Source organism: Panulirus ornatus, chromosome 52 (assembly GCF_036320965.1).
Source record: "Panulirus ornatus isolate Po-2019 chromosome 52, ASM3632096v1, whole genome shotgun sequence".
Lineage (NCBI taxonomy): Eukaryota > Metazoa > Arthropoda > Malacostraca > Decapoda > Palinuridae > Panulirus > Panulirus ornatus.
In genome coordinates, this window is record NC_092275.1 from 7,323,413 (window position 1) to 7,345,598 (window position 22,186).

The following is a 22,186-nucleotide window of genomic DNA, read 5'->3' on the forward strand; positions in this document are numbered from 1 at the left end:
ACCAAATCAGGACAGTGGTCTTGCATGAAGAAAAAACGGGAGTAAATGGACCAGATCCAAGGGTAGGATGAACAACTGGGTTTACTGAGGACAAACTGCCGCGTCTAGGATTCGAACCGGGGCGGACCCACGCTTGAACTTAGAAGTTTCTTGTAGTAGTTTACTGTTTGTGTTGCTATATTCTCTTTCAGAAAGCTGATAAAAGAGAAATAGCGAGTTAAGAAGGAACGACGTGTACTGCTTAGTGAGCGATGTCCTATACGATTTCTTGATATAAAGATATAAGATATGAACATATACTGATGGTGCTCACTGCCCTGGGTTGTATTCTATATAGCATAACTTGTGTATAAGCAAGCATGAGGAGGGTATGAGGGAGGTATGAGGAGGGTACGAGGGAGGTATGAGGAGGGTATGAGGGAAGTATGAGGAGGGAATGATGGAGGTATGAGGAGGATACGAGGGAAGTATGAGGAGGGTATGAAGGAAGTGCGAGGAGGGTATGAGGGAAGTATGAGGAGGATATGAGGGAAGTATGAGGAAGGTATGAGAGGTGATGATTGATACAATCTGCCTCATATAAAGTTTATTATCCAAGACTTAGTACTGTTACAGACGACCGACATTATCGTACAGAAAATTACATAATTGTTTTTCATACATTTTCTTTCTCCATAATTTTCTTATACAAAGATGATTATCTGAGAGCTGTTACATAAGATGAGGAAACACAACATATGAAAGATGACCCAGCGATGAGGAAGATTGATGAAGATGATGACATACAATGCCGTTAATATCTCTCAATGGGAGGGGGAGGGATAGATACATAGACTGATAGATAGGTAGATAGATAGATAAATATGAATAATATACATACATATATATATATATATATATATATATATATATATATATATATATATATATATAGAGAGAGAGAGAGAGAGAGAGAGAGAGAGAGAGAGAGAGAGAGAGAGAGAGAGATGGATATATAGATAGATACATAGAGAGAGAGAGAGAGAGAGAGAGAGAGAGAGAGAGAGAGAGAGAGAGAGAGAGAGAGAGAGAGACGTGGGGGTTAACATTGTTTTATGTTCAGAGCTAAACTCTAAGATTCCATTATTTTTTTTTTTCCTACCTCGCTCCCAGCTCTCATGTTGACCAGGGGTAGGGTGTTGGCGGTGCAGCCAGCGGGTGGATGTGGTAGCTTGAACGACCCGAAAGTACGACGGTACGATCTTTTAAGTACGACGGTGCGACCTTTTAGGACGACGGTACGACCTTTTAAGTACGACGGTACGACCTTTTAAGTAAGTTGGTACGACCTTTTAAGTTCGACGGTACGACCTTTTAAGTACGACGATACATACGACCTTTCAAGTTCGGCGGTACGACCCCTTTGGGTACGACCCTTGGGCGCGATGATGCGATCCTTAGGTATAATATTGTGACCTTTGACACGACCTTTAGGAGTCACCTCGAAAGCTGTGGTATCGTAAATACGGGTCGTACCGTCGTGCTCAAGGGTCGTACCGTCGTGCTCAAGGGTCGTACCGTCGTGTTAAAGGGTCGTATAGTCGTGGTCAAGGGTCGTCGTACCATCGTACTCAAGGGCCGTCGTACCGTCTTGATAAGGGTGGTACCGTCGTGGTAAGGGTCGTACCGTCCTGATCAAGGGTCGTAGAGAACAGCACAAGATATATAGCATGTTGTGCTAGAGAACAACACAAGATGTATAGCATGTTGTGCTAGAGAACAACACAAGATGTATAGCATGTTGTGCTAGAGAACAGCACAAGATATATAGCATGTTGTGCTAGAGAACAACACATGATGTATAGCATGTTGTGCTAGAGAACAACACATGATGTATAGCATGTTGTGCTAGAGAACAACACAAGATGTATAGCATGTTGTGCTAGAGAACAACACAAGATGTATAGCATGTTGCGTTAGAGAACAACACAAGATGTATAGCATGTTGCGTTAGAGAACAACACAAGATGTATAGCATGTTGTGCTAGAGAACAACACAAGATGTATAGCATGTTGCGTTAGAGAACAACACAAGATGTATAGCATGTTGTGCTAGAGAACAACACAAGATGTATAGCATGTTGTGCCAGAGAACAACACAAGATGTATAGCATGTTGTGCTAGAGAACAACACAAGATGTATAGCATGTTGCGTTAGAGAACAACACAAGATGTATAGCATGTGCTAGAGAACAACACAAGATGTATAGCATGTTGTGCTAGAGAACAACACAAGATGTATAGCATGTTGCGTTAGAGAACAACACAAGATGTATAGCATGTTGTGCTAGAGAACAACACAAGATGTATAGCATGTTGTGCTAGAGAACAACACGAGCAGTTCTTTCTTAATGAGAAAGTTCCACTTCCAGCAAGTTGCCAATATCCACATTTCAAGTGTTCTAATATTCTGTTCTGTGGTTTCTTTACCAGATGCAGATATTCTGGTGATATTTGGTCAGGAATATTTTCATTTGGACTAATTTTTGGAAAAAGATTGAGGATATCATTTACGACATGAGTTATATATATATATATATATATATATATATATATATATATATATATATATATATATATATACACATGGCATTACGTGGGGAAAGTGTCAACAATCAGCTCGCATATTTTACCTTCTCATAATATACCAGAAGTCTCGGGCGTAGATAAGTCAATTAAACGTGTGAAGCCTGACCAGAACATCTCTCCTGGCTAATACTGTCTCTATATAATATTTCTCCTGGCCAGCACTTCTCCTGGCCAACACTTCTCCTGGCCAACACTTCTCCTGGCCGGCACTTCTCCTGGCCAACACTTCTCCTGGCCAGCACTTCTCCTGGGTATATGCTGATAAACATCCTTAATGGCTAACGTTTCTCCATGTCAACACCACGTCCACACCCCCGACTGGCTATCACCTCAACTGGCCAACGCTTCCTAACCTCCACAGGCCAAAATGAGAGCGAGAACCAACCCAGTTCCCTATCCAGCACCATCCACTGACCAAGATCTAGTCTGGCCAACACATACTAACAACTGGCCAACATCTTCCCCGGCCATGACTTCAGCTGTCCATCCTTTTCCATTCGCCATCACTAACACTGATCGACATTACAGGATACGACTTCATAAACTCATAAACGCTACGGATGCGCCTCCTGTAAAGAGACCAATTGATCTCATCGAGGAATATAATGCTTCGAAATAAGCCACAGAACTAGCAGTCTTCGCTGAAATACAATATAGATCTGGAGGAAGGGAGACAAAAAAATGAGACAAGAATAATAATACATTGTAAGTATAAAAATAAAGTTGATATTCTTCAACACAGCTTTTGTTGGCCATGGTTGATCAATGGTGAGGATGAGAGAGGAGCCTTCAGTTTACTTCGAGGTTGCCGGGGCAGACACTCGGTCACTGACAAGGGGATCCAGGTTCGAACCTTCCTAGTCCCACCTTTGCAGATTATAGTCTTCGATTCTACTTTTTGTCGTGAATAGACAATTTCCTTCTTCCTGTCAGCAGTCAAGTTATCTTTTGTTTATCGTCCCGGCTCACTTGTTCTAGAGACACGTCGTTCACAAAAGAACTGTTCTGTTCATCACGTTCTGTAGCGCGCGCACGCACACACACACACACACACACACACACACACACACACACACACGAACTGTTGAACACTAAACGTCTTGTTCTGTGTACATGGCACAGCATCAGCCAAACCACAGCGCCACACTTAACAATATTTTTTCCCTGGGTAATAAAACGCTTAACTTCCACGTCAGTCGACAGTGATGTTGTGGGAGAACCGTCGACACTGTGGGTAACTTGGTGAGTCGACACACACACCCACCTCCCACACACCTGCTACAACGCCCACACACCCGCTACACCGCCCACACACCCGCTACACAGCCTGTACACCAATCACATGAAGTCCTCTTTCTCCCCGCTGCACCATACACACACACACACGACCAACTACACAGCGCTTTCGTGTTCGTTAGTGGGGTGGAACAGCTTTGGCGTTGAGGTTGGCGTAGGGTAGTGAGGTTGAGGCACGTACTGCCTGCTCAGCTGGGGTTCCGTGAGGTGTGAGGGCAGTTGGTTAAGCTGGGGTGGAAGCTGGTCCAGCGGCCGTAGATAAGCTGAGTGGCGCCGGGGGTCCACCACTCCGTATGGGGACAAGGGTGAGCTGCTGGGCTGGTCTTTGCCCACGCCCACGCCCACGCCACTCCCCGGCGCGCTACTCCACACGTCCTCACCCATCGGCCACTCGCGCTCATCCTGAAATGGATATTACAAATAAAAAAGTGACTCTGTGGTATGGGAGTACGAGGGGAGAAATGGGAAGATATGGGGAAGAAATGGGGAAGCCAGGTAGGGGAAGACCTGATGGTCCGTGACGATACTGTCTACTCGAGGACAGTGATGAATGGTGAAAGGATGGTAAACTAGATGGCTCCTTCCAGCCTACCATTATGGATAGAGATAGGATAGTAGAGCACAGGGCTCCTCCCCACCTACCACTGTAGATGGATACTAAAGTAAAAGGCCTCTCCTCACCCACCAATGCAGATGGAGGCAGGATAGTAAAGCAGAAGGCCTCTCCCCACCCACCCCAGCTGGGAGTTGTGTATGTAAACAGTGTATTACTCTCCTACACTTTTGCCTCCCACGAAAGAGGATTAGAGATACATACATACAGTGGCAAATGGAAGCAGCATAATTTTGGTTTGACTGGCAGTTTTGTAGGTGGGAATGATAGACAGTGGACAGTTCATACTCGTAAAAGAATGGAGAATGTAGAGGATATGCTTTTAAGCAGTGGTAATAGAGGGGATATACCCCTAACCAGATGTGAGGTGGTAGAAACCTAGGATCGTGTGGTACAGGAAGGAAATGAGAGGCAAACAAAGGGAGGAGAGAGAGAGAGAGAGAGAGAGAGAGAGAGAGAGAGAGAGAGAGAGAGAGAGAGAGAGAGAGAGTCTGCGTGACTGGTGAGGGTGAGGTGAGGGAGGCGCTCACCTTATGTTGAGCGTGATGTTGGTAGTCATAAACAGGGTCGTAGCTGAGCTTCTGTTGCCGGTAGGGTAGCGTTCCGCTACCTCCTCCTCCGCCACCACCTCCTCCTCCTCCTCCTACACCTCCTTCTAACAGGATTCCCTCCTGGTAGTACAGAGCCTCCCCTGCCCTGACCCCACCGCCTCCTGCAGGGGAGTCTACCATCACAACATGCTGGGGTTTCTGTTGATGTTGTTCACTGAAATGATGTGTCGAGTACTGCTGCTGTGGCTGCTGCTGCTGCTGTTGCTGCTGCTGTTGCTGCTGTTGCTGCTTCTGCTGGTACAGCTGTTCTGGCTTCCCCTGAGCCTGCAGCAGCACGCGTCCGTTGCCTATGAGGGGCGTGGTGGAATCATGGGAGTGCGTCATCACGGCAGACTCTGGCGAAGGGACGTGCTGAAGCTTAGAAAGATTTACGTTGGCGTTTTTCCCAGCCATTTGGTCACCCTGCCTCTGATACCACAAACCAAAACAATAAGTCCCTGACATTCATGACCTTCAGAATCTAAACTTCATGACTTCCGAGCCTCATGAATAACTAAATTACTGGACAGACTCGCATATTAATTTATGAATATGTTAAATAACACACGTGTGTTGGGCTGGAATTCTGTACTCTTATATTACCAAATCTATTAGTATCTTGTGCTATATCAAAGTATACCTCAGTGCATTGATTGAAAAAAGAATATAAGATTCGGTTCGTTGTATGAACTAATTAGACGAGTTATAGTATGTACTGTGCTCATAACTTGCCTCTCATTAAACACTCACCTCCTAGGCGGAAGGTAAATAGATTCACCTCACCTGTCGCTAAGTCCTCGTTCTTATATCTCCCTCACAGCTTTAATCCTGCCCCTCCGTCACTCATTCTTTCTGAGACATGCTCTTTAATAACCTCCCCCTCCCCTTTTTTTTGTTCTTAATGCTTTCATTTTGTTCTTAATGCTTTCATTTTGTTCTCATTGCTTTCATACTTTAATTAGTTTACTAGATCGTGTGTGCTTATGTCCTCATGTGTCCAACTCTCTGTGTCCAGTCCTTTTGGTATCCTACCCTGATATCCTATATCACCCGTATGTCCTACACTTGGACATTTCATCCCTGTTGAATTCCTCCCTTCTGTCATCTCCCTTGTAGGCCTTACGCCCTTCCCCCTGGTTCCCTCATGTCTTTCATCTTGTATCTCCCTGTGTTTACTACTCTCTTCGATGCCATGTTCTCGTTTATCATGTATCCCTCAATGTCTTGTTTTCGTTTATCATGTATCCCTCAATGTCTTGTTTTCGTTTATCATGTATCCCTCAATGTTCTGTTCTCGTTTATCATGCATAATTCGATCCTCCTCCGTTTAACATGCATCCTTTCCATATTCTCATTGTTTATAATGCATTCTTCACATCCCCCCCCCCGTTTATCCTCCGTCCTTCGTATCCTCTTCTTCGAATTCTCTCCCCATCTAGGTTGTGTCCTTGCACCTCTCTCTGTCTGTCTGTCTGTCTGTTTGTCTCTCTCTCTCTCTCTCTCTCTCTCTCTCTCTCTCTCTCTCTCTCTCTCTCTCTCCCTCACCACACTGCTCACCTTGCGAGGCGGAGACGAGGTCAGGCCCGCTGTGTCCTTGACTTTCCGTGGTGTCCGTCAGGCTGGAGTCCTGCCGCGCCTCAGGCTTACCGCAAGACTTGTGGCCCACATCCCCCGCACTGCCACTCTCCCGCAGGCTGCCGCAGATGGAGGGGGAACACCCGTTACACCTCAGACATATTAGATAATACGGCTATACCCTACGCCACAACCCCTCAAAATAAAGCTTTTGATATGCAGTATCATCTACTCCTCTCTCTCTCTCTCTCTCTCTCTCTCTCTCTCTCTCTCTCTCTCTCTCTCTCTCTCTCTCTCTCATTTACTGCGCCAAGTCGGCTCGACGCCACCGATCGAGGAGGACTGGATGGTTTCCAGTGCCTCTTTGGCTGTTACTAAGCGACTGGAACCCATTCCACGTCTTCCTACACTCCTTTTAGACCTGACCTGACGCTTTTTTTTTCCCTATCCATTTCTACAACATCTTCGGTCTGACGTCCAACCTCCTGCATCATGAACACATCTACCTTCCTTCTCTGACCTGCATCTCTCCGTAACCCAGCTGGTCAAGACTACCTCTATTCAACGCTATCAAATATCTAACTTTAATATCTACCATCGTTTCCCTTCCAAGCGCGGTGTTTTGATCTTACTGTATCATACAAACACCACTACTTACCTTTTGTATCCACATAAAATCCCTTTGGATCCTGAGTCTTCCAACATTAAACCCGTTTGGCTCAAAGTTCTTTAAATCTCTTTAATTCTTTATCTATATGACACATCCCCCTCTAACCTATCCAGTTCCCCTAAACATGTATAATTCTTCGAATATTCAACCTCGTTTCACGATATATTGCTACCCTTCACGTGCACACACTGATATTCTCTGTGCGGGGGATTTCAATGTACAAAGCAAAGGCTGTACTTAGGATGATCGTGCTGGGGTCGAAGCCTTTGCTTACTCTTCCTTGAAGCATCTGAAACTCCCAGAGGGAGTTCCCGATCGTCATCCCACTCTTTCGACACACTGGACACCCTGTATTTCTTCCCTTATAGGACCCTACCACCTCAATGTCATCTCTGTTACCTTAAACTAGGCATGACCATACTTAATGCCTTCTTCAAAACGCCAGGACTAGTATTTTGGGAGGGGTTCGAGGTCATCTCTGTGCAACAGTTAAGCTGATTTTCCCTAGGAGCAGCACTATATCACCCCGGCTGGAGTACCTCCAGCTGTGCTGACCACATATCGGAGGTTATCTCTGCTGGAGAGAAGTCCAAAGTCTCTTCTACCCAAACTTTATTTTTCGTAGTCATGGTATGATTACACATTGCCTGTTGCATCAATAAGTGTATCCATCCCTGATACTCTCCTCATTTTGAATCTTTCTCAACCTTCCCATAGATTCTGTGAAGAAAGCAGGAACCCGAGGATTGACCGTTATGATAATTCCTCCGAACAGCGAAGGTGTGGGACAGCCTTCCTTGATTCGTCTCTTCCTCTCATTATAATCGTTCCACCTTTAAGAGTCAGGTGTACAAACACCCAGCGAGCTATAATTAGTTTTATTCATTTTTTCCTCATAACAAGACGGTCTTGATTAGTGTATGTATGTCTTTTTCTGTCCATGCAATGTCTGTTACTTTGCTATACCCACTGAACTCGTACACCAGTAGTGTAACTAATACGTTGCTACACTTCTACGTTTGTTTTTACGGTAATATTGTGTCTCTCATATGTAATATTCTGTCTACTTTTGCAATATTCGTTATACACAGTTCTCCTTCACCCACTACATTTCTACATCTTTGCACTCAACACACTGCTACATCCAAAGCCACACCCAGTACACTGCTACAGCCAGTTACACCCAGTATACTGATACACCCAAAGCCATACCCAGTGCACTTTCAAAACTATAAACCAACATACAGATGCATAACACACCTTTGTCACATTTTTAAGCACTATATGTTCAAGATTCTACATTTCTTAATCCTGATTCTGATCCCACCAATTAATATCCTTCTCATCGCAACTCTAATTGTCTTTAAGACCTTCTTCTTCATTTACAACCACTTCCCCACATTAAATTACCTGATATTTTGGGTTTCGCTCATTAAGACGATTACTCGCACAAATCATCTTTTTTTCCATTATATCTTGATACACCTTCCTTGGTCGTACGACGTTCAGTCCCCTTCAAAAAAGTATTACCCTTTTGGTAGCACCCAAGAGCTAAGCCTTAAGAGGGTGTTGTAGCCAAGAAACAACCCTTAGTGGGTTGTTACAGCCAAGATCCAGCCCTTATGGGGGTGTTATAGCCAAGACCCAACCCTTAGTGGGTTGTTACAGTAAAGACCCAGCCCTTATGGGGATGTTATAGCCAAGACCCAACCTTTAGTAGGGGAGTTTAACCAAATTTTAGCCCTTAGAAGGCCAGTATAACCAAGACCCAGCCTTAGCACCATGGAATACCCTCCACCCAGCCTTCACCATGACCCATCCCTTAGTATGGGTATCATGACTGAGACCCAACCCAAACTTAGTGCCCCAACCCTCCCTAGCACCCAGCCCTGAGTAGATCCCGGCCCTCACCATTGGCATGTTGGAGTCCACTCACCTGTGAGCCTCGTGGGTGTGATGTCTCTTGCACTTCGCCACCACCAGGGCAATGACAAGGAGGAGGATCACTGCTGACACGCCCCCTATCACTGACCCCACGATGGGGCTGAGGGGCTCCCCAGGCCGACCAGCCCCGAGGGCTGAGCAACACAAGTGGTAGTGGTAGTAGTAGTGGCAGCAACACACCAGAGCCAGAAGTATACGGTTTACAAAGAGGGTTAGAAGCCACAGGAGGTGAGGCGTGTGTTGTGTCAGTGGGAGATTACGTGGGTATTGAGATATCCAGTGTTGCCAAGGAGTGCCAAGTGCCAGGATCACCAAGAATTACCACCAGCAGCAGTGGTGCCAACACGAGCACCAAGGGTTCCAGCACCAGCAGATCCGGGAGCACCAGGAGTAGAAGAGAGAGAGTGAGAGAGAGCGGGTTAGTGATGAATCATTACCAGGTCACGAATATGATGAATCTAAAGACATCTGGAGATGTTAGAGACAAGGTGAAACAAGGTAGTATTTTAAGTAGTAGTAGTAGTAGTAGTAGTAGTAATAGTAGTAGTAGTTTTAGTAGTAGTCGTGACAGTAGCTAAAGATAGTCGAAGTTATAGCATTATATAACATCCAGCGTCTATTCATACACAAGCCTCCGACGGTACATATTCCCATTATATTCATACATGCATGCTGCCCTTACTCTACTTCCGTCCACTTACACCTTCCTCACCCACTCCCAGACCACCATACACTCTCACCTGTGCGCCTCTCAGCGACGTCTGTAAGGGTGAAGGCGGTGAAGACGTAGGGCTGTGAGCGGCCCATGGCGTTGACGGCGAAGACCTTGAGGGTGTAGCGAGTGCCAGGGCGTAGACCAGTTATCTGAGGGCAAGGAGACACTTGAGTATATTGGTCCAAACACGGGGCAACGGTTCGAATCCTTGCCACTAGAAGGCAGTGTGTGTTCTATATATATATATATATATATATATATATATATATATATTTTTTTTTTTTTTTTATTATACTTTGTCGCTGTCTCCCGCGTTTGCGAGGTAGCGCAAGGAAACAGACGAAAGAAATGGCCCAACCCCCCCCATACACATGTATATACATACGTCCACACACGCAAATATACATACCTACACAGCTTTCCATGGTTTACCCCAGACGCTTCACATGCCTTGATTCAATCCACTGACAGCACGTCAACCCCGGTATACCACATCGCTCCAATTCACTCTATTCCTTGCCCTCCTTTCACCCTCCTGCATGTTCAGGCCCCAATCACACAAAATCTTTTTCACTCCATCTTTCCACCTCCAATTTGGTCTCCCTCTTCTCCTCGTTCCCTCCACCTCCGACACATATATCCTCTTGGTCAATCTTTCCTCACTCATTCTCTCCATGTGCCCAAACCACTTCAAAACACCCTCTTCTGCTCTCTCAACCACGCTCTTTTTATTTCCACACATCTCTCTTACCCTTACGTTACTCACTCGATCAAACCACCTCACACCACACATTGTCCTCAAACATCTCATTTCCAGCACATCCATCCTCCTGCGCACAACTCTATCCATAGCCCACGCCTCGCAACCATACAACATTGTTGGAACCACTATTCCTTCAAACATACCCATTTTTGCTTTCCGAGATAATGTTCTCGACTTCCACACATTCTTCAAGGCCCCCAGAATTTTCGCCCCCTCCCCCACCCTATGATCCACTTCCACTTCCGTGGTTCCATCCGCTGCCGGATCCACTCCCAGATATCTAAAACACTTCACTTCCTCCAGTTTTTCTCCATTCAAACTCACCTCCCAATTGACTTGACCCTCAACCCTACTGTACCTAATAACCTTGCTCTTATTCACATTTACTCTTAACTTTCTTCTTCCACACACTTTACCAAACTCAGTCACCAGCTTCTGCAGTTTCTCACATGAATCAGCCACCAGCGCTGTATCATCAGCGAACAACAACTGACTCACTTCCCAAGCTCTCTCATCCCCAACAGACTTCATATATATATATATATATATATATATATATATATATATATATATATATATATATATATATATATATATATATATGAGTCCTGGTATTACCAAGGACCTTTTTAAAAAGCTTGGATGCGCTACTTTCAGCAGCAGGGAAATGTAAACTCAGTCCATTAAGAATAATCAGCCTTCATAATTTGACACTAAATGTGTTTCCAGTTTCATGTCGAATGTCATGAATATGTAAAAGAGAATTTCAGAAACAATTTGTAAATATTTATTCTACCAATAGTTTGTTTACCTGTTGTGTGACGATTCTATTTTCACTAAGGTGCCCGGCAGATTACATTCAATGTAATCACAAGAAAAAAGAAGTAATATTCTTGCTATGTAATGTACACCAAAACGTATGTATTAGGCAGGTAATGATAAGTTTACACAAGGGAGTATACAGTGATGTGCAGGCGCCGTGAACCAGCAGGGGATACTAATGTAAACTGGCTTTAACTCGTTTAATCTGATGCGAATGTAGGTTGATCAAAGGCCTGACCTATTGTAACATGGCTGATTATCTCGTTCAGCCGTAATCTGGGTCTTTCCTTCATATCCGGAGGCAGTGTGGGTATTTGCATATTCTGTAGACAGACCTTGTCGTCAGCGGTTATGTCTGGGGTGGGAGGGAAGGGAAGGAGATGGAGGGGAGGGAAGGAGGTGGAGAGGAGGGGTGTGGAGGGACTCATCATACCCTCCAGTTGTGGCTCTGTGACTTACTGGCCATACTGAAGATAATGGTAACCCGAGGTGGGGGTTTTCTCTTCTTTTTTTTGGTCATGTTTATACGAGGTGTTTGCCTTTACCGTCGAGGTCTTGTGGGTCCAGGGGTCTTAAATGAGGCCAGTGGTATATCCATTCGCATTGTGTGAGCTGGGGCACCAGACCACAGACGGGCTGAAATCAGTTTACTGAAAGGATAAGGTTTACTGAAAGGATAAGGTTTGCTGAAAGGATAAGGTTTACTGAAAGTATAAGGTTTGCTGAAAGGAGAAGGATAAGGGGCGCTTGGATTTGAATGATGAGCACACAGAAGCCAGCACTGTACTGTGATGGGAGTACAGTTGTGTACTGTGTACCTCCGTAGTGTAGCGGTTTGCGCTCCTGACCATGACGCACGAGAGGGACAGTGTGGAGTCGAGAGCTATATAGCTTCCAATCCTGGTTGCGGGAGTCGGTCCACAGTAAACCCAGATGTTCATCCTCCCAAGGGGTTAGTCGATACAGTGGGTACCTGGCTTAGGCTAGGGTATATATATATATATATATATATATATATATATATATATATATATATATATATATATATATATATATATATATATATATATATTCTTTTTTTCTTTCAAATTATTCGCCATTTCCCGCATTAGCGAGGTAGCGTTAAGAACAGAGGACTGGGCCTTTGAGGGACTACCCTCACCTGGCCCCCTTCTCTGTTCCTTCTTTTAGAAAATTTAAAAAAAAAAAAAAACGAGAGGGGAGGATTTCCAGCCCCCCGCTCCCTCCCCTTTTAGTCGCCTTCTACGACACGCAGGGAATACGTGGGAAGTATTCTTTCTCCCCTATCCCCAGGGATATATATATATATATATATATATATATATATATATATATATATATATATATATATATATATATATATATATATAACCAGTTTTCGCTTCAATGAACGGCATAATTAGTGACGGACCGTACAACTGTAGTAATCATAGCCTACAGTAGCATTAAATGATTAATCATAAAATGCAGAACAATAGAAGATCGTTCTGTTTCAACTGTTTACGTGGTTTGTTGTGAACTAACCAATATGCATCAGTTCAAATTGACATCAAACTCGCAGGACTGTACGGGATGTGTTTTGGTTGATCATTCATAAGATAAAGTTTTCCCAAATCTTTCGCTCTTATGAGGAAAAAAGGACACACACACACACACACACACACACAGACACACACACACACACACACACACACTCAGCAACTGGAGAGAATGATAAAGATAGTCCGTATGGAGGAGGGAAGTAAGGACCTTTATTTATTAAAATCGATATATTTGAACCTGTTGACCTCCACTTCTGCTGACGTCAGAGCTAAAAGGCTTGACTTCTACGCTGGTTGGTTAGTGTCTGAGGTCTATCGACAGGCAGTAAGGGTCCATTGAGGTCGTCAGGGTAAAATTCTAACCATTAGACGAAGGATCTTCAGCAACTTCTCCAATTGTTAGAGATGATCTTAAGACTCTTATCTATGGTTTATCTCTACCGTGGTTGGGTCTAGAGGGAACGACATATGTTCTCAAGACTAGCAAACTCATCCTTTTATGAGGTTCCTGTACGTACAACAAGGACGTGTATGAGGTACCTGTAACTACAACAAGGACGTGTATGAGGTACCTGTAACTACAACAAGGACGTGTATGAGGTACCTGTACCTACAACAAGGACGTGTATGAGGTACCTGTACCTACAACAAGGACGTGTATGAGGTACCTGTACCTACAACAAGGACGTGTATGAGGTACCTACAACAAGGACGTGTATGAGGTACCTACAACAAGGACGTGTATGAGGTACCTACAACAAGGACGTGTATGAGGTACCTACAACAAGGACGTGTATGAGGTACCTGTACCTACAACAAGGACGTGTATGAGGTACCTGTACCTACGACAAGGACGTGTAAAAGGTACCTACAACAAGGACGTGTAAAAGGTACCTGTACCTACAACAAGGACGTGTATGAGGTACCTACAACAAGGACGTGTATGAGGTACCTACAACAAGGACGTGTATGAGGTACCTACAACAAGGACGTGTATGAGGTACCTGTACCTACAACAAGGACGTGTATGTGGTACCTGAATCAAGGGTATGTATGAGGTATACGCGGGATGGGTGTGTATGAATTAACTGGATGAAGTAAAGATATCAGGTACCTGGGCCAAGGGTGTGTATGAGGTATATGAAGCAAAGGTGTCAATATGAGGTTACCTAAATGAAAAATAAGGCATGTCGACCCGTGTATAAGACGTCAGAAACAAGGGCGTGTGTATATATGAGTTACCTGGATACCATATGAGGTGCCTAGACGTGTATGAGACGTGGGGACCAAAGGGCGTGTATCAGGTACCTGCATCATGGGCGTCTCGCTGGTGTCTGTGGCCCTCACTTCGCCATCGTCCCACGCTTCCACCAAGAAGCTTTGGTCCACGCCTCCGCTGTACCCCGGCTCGCACGACACCGACACGCTCTCCTCCGGTCTCATTGAAAGCGATGCAGGAGCTGACGACGTCCGGCTTGCCCGCTGGGAAGACGGTGAACGTGCAGGGCGTGCGCTGGGTGCCCACGGCGTTCGTGGCCCAGCAGAGTAACGTGCCATAGTCCAAGTCACTGACGGGGGAGTATCGCAAGTCCGACCACTGGGACTTGCTGGTTGTGGAGGAAGCCAAGGCGGGATTAGAAGCTTGACTTAGAGCCATAGAGAGGTCTTAGAGGCTACAGTTAAAGCGGAGGTAGAGGGGTGTAGGTGCACGACTACAAGTGGGATGGAGATAGAGTTAAGGTTGTGGATAGAAGGTGATGGCACGACGTGAGCCATGAAGGAGGTCTTTGAGGCTACATCTGGGGTGGAAAGTAGAGTTAAGGTTGTAAGGAGAGTTATAGAGTCATAGAGGGTCGTAGACCTACAACTAACGCGAACGTAGAGTTAAGGTTGTAGGGAGAGTTATAGAGTCATAGAGGGTCGTAGACCTACAACTAACGCGGAGGTAGAGTTAAGGTTGTAGGGAGAGTTAGCGTCATCATTTGAGTTAAAGAGAGTCTTAGAGCTACAAATGGGGCGGAGGTAGAGTTATGGTAGTAAACTTAGCACTACAACTAGAGCTAGAAAGGGCTGTAGAGCTACGAATGGAAAACATGATATTCAAGAAATGTCTTTGTTACAGGTAAAGTCAGAGAAAGAGAGAGAGAGAGAGAGAGAGAGAGAGAGAGAGAGAGAGAGAGAGAGAGAGAGAGAGAGAGAGAGAGAGAGAGAGAGAGAGAGAGAGAGAATGCTGATATTCGGGGGGAATTAACGTTACATTTTATGTACAGTTAGAGAGAGTCTTAGAGCTTCAATTGCGACGTGGAGGTGCATATGAAGAGTTAACTTTTACGAAATGTAGAGTCAGAAAGGGTTCTAAGACTGCAACTGGTATATGATGATAAGTCTTTGAGGGTATAGGGGAATTATACATGGAGAGTTAACGTTAATAACAGGAGGATGGAAACAGAAGTAGAGTTAGTATAACAGATGTAAGCTGACAACAGAAAAATGCAAAACAGAAGACACATTTAGGTAAGGGAGTGCTCAGATATGGCAACACTGTTGTCTTCAATGACGTCACTCCTAGCATAAAGACATTGTAATGGTTTCATAGTGAAGATACTGAGTTTATAAGTTTAATGCAACAACAACAACTACAACTACTTAAACTACAACTACTACCACTACTACTGCACTGCTACCACTACTACTACTACTACTACTACGGTTGCTACTACTACTTCTACAACTGTTGCTACTACTACCACTACTTCTATTACTCTACTACTACTACTATTATTACTGTTGCTACTACTACTAAAACTACTACTACTATTACAATACTACTAATACCACTATACCACTATATCACTACTACGAATACGACTACTACTACCATTACTGGCACTGTTACTATTATTACTATTACTTCTATTACTTTTACTGATTAAGACATCACTAATAATGATATAGTTGATAATCCTACGAGACTGCCAACATCTAACATCTCTAACCATCTACGACATGTTATATAAACATTAGATTAATCATCAAAAGCTTACATTCCATCTCCTTTGATGTCATAATGTGTGCTAGGAAGAGAGGAAGAAAGAGACAGAGAGAGAGAACGAGAGAAACAAGAAACATTAATCAAAGTAGTCACAATATTCATCTATATTCAAAGTAATTACAATATTCATCTGTATTCAAATATTCACACCAGTGCAAAGACACACCATTATGATCACCTAACTTCATAGGGGTGGGTGTTTGGGGCTGTAGGGTGGTGGGTGCGACAAGGTAATTAACCACGTGAGAATAAGATACTTTGGTTGACTCACGATTACTTAAAGATAAAGGTAATCATGTTCATGGGGAGGGTTGAACTAACTCATGCAACGAAGATGGGGCTCAGTTATTATCCCAGGTTGAACAGTTATGTTTATCAGGCAGGACATGACTCACTGAAGATAGAACTTATAAGACGATGTGGGACGATACGTGTTGTGTATGTGAGTGATGTGAGAGGAACTGGAGCTGGTAGCACCTTCAACTGATGTCGTGTGATGTTTTATGAGCAGGTGACACCCGCAGGTGATGTGAGGGGGGGAAGGTGTTTTATGAGCAGTCTACATCTCCAGGTGGTGTTGTAGATGTTGCATGGGCATCTATTACATGCATGTGATGTTAGAGATGTTGCATGGGCATCTAACACATGCAGGTGATGTTAGAGATGTTGTATGGGCATCCAAACCTGCATGCGGAGTTAGAGAAGACTTGTATGGCCAGCTAACACCTGCAGGTGGAGTTAGAGGTATTGTATGGCCAGCAAACACCTGCAGGTGGAGTTAGAGGCATTGTATGGCCAGCTAACACCTGCAGGTGGAGTCAGAGGCACTGTATGGCCAGCTAACACCTGCAGGGGATGTTAGACAAGGTGACGTAATAGTGGCTAATACCTGTAGGTTATGCATATGTTGGAAACTGGGCCACTATCTTCCACTAGGTCACCCAGCTCCTCCTCCCCTAGTACAGGTTATTACACTGATGGAAGTCAGTATTACACTGGTGGAAGTCAGTACCATCCGTCTCCCTAGTATTGATGACTCCATCTACCTAGTGTTGATGACTCCATCTACCTAGTATTGATGACTCCATCTACCTAGTATTGATGACTCCATCTACCTGGTGTTGATGACCACATAAGAAGCTGTTCCTGATGGCAGCAATTGATGACTTAAATGTGGCTGGGATAAAACATAAAAACCCAGAATCCATCCATGATTTTTTTTTTCTTTAGAATTTTGAATTAGATTTGTGTATTCTTTTGGCAAGACTGAAATTAAGAGACTGCATTTCTTTAACACTCAAATTGAGACAATATATTATCTCAAGACCGAGAAATCGAGGCAATACGTTTTCTCTTAAGACTTTGTGAAATTGAGAGAATCCATCATCTTAAGATTGTGAAATTGAGACGATGCATTCTGAAAGTCTTCCAGTGAGAATGGCCTCATTGTTTACGTAATGACATCATCATTGTTTGCGTGATGATGTCATTATTGTTTGCGTGATGATGTCGTCATTATTTGCGTGATGATGTCATTATTGTTTGCGTGATGATGATGTTATTGTTTGCGTGATGATGTCATTGTTGTTTACGTAATGACGTCATCATTGTTTGCGTGATGATGTCATTATTGTTTGCGTGATGATGTCGTCACTGTTTGACACTCGTGGTACAGATGTTGTGAGTGACGGTGCAGATGTCCTGAGCGCTGATGCAAGTGTTGTGGGCACTGGCAACAGGTGTACAGGTGTTGTGGGTTCTGGTACAAATATTGCAGGGAATGATACAAGTGTTGTGAATACTGGTGCATGTGTTGTGAATACTGGTGTAGGTGTTGTGAATACTGGTGTAGGTGTTGTGAATACTGGTGCATGTGTTGTGAATACTGGTGCATGTGTTGTGAATACTGGTGCATGTGTTGTTAATACTGGTGCATGTGTTGTGAATACTGGTGTAGGTGTTGTGAATACTGGTGCATGTGTTGTGAATACTGGTGCATGTGTTGTGAATACTGGTGCATGTGTTGTTAATACTGGTGCATGTGTTGTGAATACTGGTGCATGTGTTGTTAATACTGGTGCATGTGTTGTGAATACTGGTGCAGGTGTTGTGAATACTGGTGCAGGTGTTGTGAATACTGGTGCAGGTGTTGTGAATACTGGTGCAGGTGTTGTGAATACTGGTGCAGGTGTTGTGAATAGGTGTGTAGGTGTTTTGGGGGTACGAGGATGGTCAAATTGGGCACGGCACATGTTTTGTGGGATCAGAGACTGGTGTTTGAAGCACAGGTACAGGTGTGTGTGGCACAGTGAGCAGCTGTTATGGAAACGTAAGCAGGTGTTCTGGGAATGTAAAAGTGTATCTTGCGTAAGGCCAAAAGTAGTTCAGACAAGGGATCAGGTGTTTTAGAAACCAGGGCAAGTGTTTTGGCGCGTAACAGGTGTTCTGAGCAGAGGCACAAGTGTTGTGGGCACGCAAAACGGATCCGGACATGGAGAATATGTGTTGATAGGATCAGGACATGTTTAAGGGATGAGAAACACGTGTAATGCCCATTGAAGAAGAGAGTTGATCAAGGGAACAGATGCCTCAACCACAGGGACAAGTGCACGACTCACGCAAACAGGTGTAGGAGTCAAAGAGGCTTAGCACAGGACAGAAGTCCTTGCTAGGAGGACAGGTGCAAGGGCTAAGCAGAGAGGGAGATAGGTGGACTAAGGGACAGGTGCTGGGGCTAGGCACAGGTCATATATACATGGAACCGTTGGACAGGTGCAGGGGTTAAGTATAAGACAGATGTCTTGGGAGAAGGGACAGATGTAGAAGCTAGACAGACGACAGATGTCAAAAAAAAAAAAAAACACTCACATTGGAATATCGACGAATTCGCCGCTGTTATTGAAGGCCCAGCGATAGGACGAAACCGGAGGGTCGGCTTCCACTCGACACGTCACTGTCGTCTTCTCGTGGCGACCGATGCCATACACGTCAGTCTGCTCGACCCGGCACACAGGCGAGTCTGGTGACACATCAGATATACACCTGGATCACTCACACGTCAGCCATCACCTGTGTTGCACTGTCTGCTGTGTTACTCTCCACGTGATTGGGAGAGAGAGAGAGAGAGAGAGAGAGAGAGAGAGAGAGAGAGAGAGAGAGAGAGAGAGAGAGAGAGAGAGAGAGAGGTATACAAATCGAAGGTCGAGGATTGGTAATTAGTCGACTGGATGATACTTGATGGAGGGGGGGGGAGGTAAATTGCCCATTCAGTAGTTGGAAATAGGAGAGGGGCGAACTAGTCCACTAATGGTGATCGCTTAACGATCGGTCAGAAGGGTAAACCAACACATTATCCTTCTACGTAATGAACCACTGTGTAAACCAGTACACTGCGCAGCTTCATGTGAGTGAAGAAGGGTATCTAGCCCGCTAGGTTTACCTATGATGAAGCGGAGAGTAAACTTGGCCCTCCGGATTCGTCTTAAGGAAGTAATTAGAACTTAAAGTTGTTTGACTCACCTTAGGAAACATAGGAATGACTTACTTTGTAATTAACCTTATACTTGACTGAGTCTTTGTGTGTGTGTGTGTGTGTGTGTGTGTGTGTGTGTGTGTGTGTGTGTGTGTGTGTGTTGGGGGGGGGGATTTGAAGAAATTGAGTTGACTTGGCCAGTATACTTACACTTAACGGAGATGGAAGAGAAACTTGAGAGTGACTAACCCAGTTCACTTGCATTCGACGAGGAGGAGGGGGAACTCGAGAATGACTTAGATGAGGGAGAAAGTTGTTTGTGGACGAGGAAAAAAATTTGCATGAGTTTTACCTGCAGGGAAGGAGTGCGTGTGATCGGGAGCTGTACAAGAGGAAGCGGCAGGACCTGAAAAAGGAGATGTACACTTACACTTGACGGAGAGGATGATGGGTGCAGAGGTGTTGGATCCCTGGGTGTTGGTGGCAGAGCAGGTGTATTTACCTGCCTGCCTCCTCGACACCCTCTGTAGCACCAGCGACTTGCTAAAGACGATTACCCCAACGCTCACGTTCTGCTGAAGGTTCACGCCCTGGACACCACAGGGAGACAGGAAGATCATTACAGACACGAATGGTAGATAGGGATATAGTTACCACACACACACGTCATGCCACACATACACGCACACCATCACTACCACCACCACGCCACACCACAAGATTTTACTCACCACCACCTCACCACAGTCTATACTCACCACCACCTCACCACAGTCTATACCCACCACCACCTCACCACAGGCTATACCCACCACCACCTCACCACAGGCTATACCCACCACCACCTCAACACAGGCTATACTCACCACCACCTCAACACAGGCTATGCTTACCACCACCACCTCATCATGCACTGCCACCAACACACAACGAACCAGCTGCCCCATGACTTAGATCTGGAACCTGAGACAAGTGTTTCATATTTCTATGTGAGAATTTCCCATTTCAATTTCCCCATCTCTGTCTCTGGCTCTGTCTGGCTGTCTGTCTGTCTGTCTCTCACTTACCCGTCCCTCTCTTTGTACTTGAAGCACCGTCTTTCTCAAGTACCCATCACATCTTATACAAAAAAAGGCTAAAACTTTCTCTCCAAACGAGTAAAACTCTAAAAGCTAGACTGTAAAGCACACTTTATGAGCTCATGTACCACACAGTAGGTGCGCCAAAACGCGCCCCATCTGCCACTGTTCAACTTGATAGAGTAAATAATTTCATTTCCAGACATTTAATAATCCCATGTTCCACAGTACAACTGCCGAAGCTCCAACACATAAGGGATCTAACATCACGATGCTCAATGCACGACAACGACACAGCTTACAGCTTACACAGCTTCAAAGCCTCAGTTTAGCTCGCAACACACGTCTCTGTTTACCGAGTCTGCAGCAAACAGCACAGAGGAAAACAGACAAGACATTTCATTTGTAACACATTCCTCTCTCCTCGCAGTCTGCAACGAGCGACACAAACCAAAGCAAGGAAGGTATTCAGTCGCAACACAGGACACCTCCAGTCACAACTCAAATGCATTTCGCAACGAGAAAAATCTAGTCAACTGGGAATATCAAAGCAACTATAACCTCCAGCCTCTCCAGACCGATACATATCTACAGTTCTCTCTCTCTCTTTCTCTCTCTCTCTCTCTCTCTCTCTCTCTCTCTCTCTCTCTCTCTCTCTCTCCTTCAACAGATGACACAGGGAATCAAGTCATCAACCTCCACGTCCGCAAGAGAGGACACAGGACTTACATTGAAGCTCCATGTCGTCTTGTGGGCCTCTGGCGAAGCCTTGATGTGGCAGTCGAAGTACACGTCTTCGCCCTCCTTGATGTTATCGAGGTCGAGCGATGACCCCGCCGCCACCCGCACTTTAGGAGGATCTGAAACAAGGAGGCAAGACCATCGTGGGTTATCTATAAGGTGGTGTTCTACCCCCCACCGTGTGTGCAGAGGGTGCTAAAAGGTTCAGAGAGAGAGAGAGAGAGAGAGAGAGAGAGAGAGAGAGAGAGAGAGAGAGAGAGAGAGAGAGAGAGAGAGAGGAGAAAATGGCATATATCGTGCCTACAATTCTTTATTGGCATGGTCTAACCAAAGTTCTCCGTTGTCTTGATCCTAACCTAACCTTTATTACCTTATTCCTAGTTCTCTTGCTGTATTCCATGTTCTCCTACATCGCATATTTTGCTCTGCCTATCCATGCCTTGTTGCTCCTTGTCTTGCCCCGAACTGTGTTGTCCCACATCATTTCACATCTTCTTAATATGTTTTACCTTTTCTTGCTTGTCTCGTATTGGCTTACGTCAATAAGCCTGGAAACGCCTCGTGTTAGATTGCCTTAATTTGTTTAACATTCTCATGTTTTTCCAGCATTATATGTTACTGGCATGAGGGCTGCTGATTTAGACTGCTACACCAGAAACTACTT

The 22,186-nt window shown here is 44.8% G+C and overlaps 1 pseudogene; it reads right to left on the reverse strand.

Annotated features, from left to right (window-relative positions):
• Positions 1-573: 573 nt before the first annotated feature.
• LOC139765028 (protein turtle homolog A-like) overlaps positions 574-22,186 on the reverse strand; it is a 115,088-nt pseudogene continuing 93,475 nt past the window's right edge.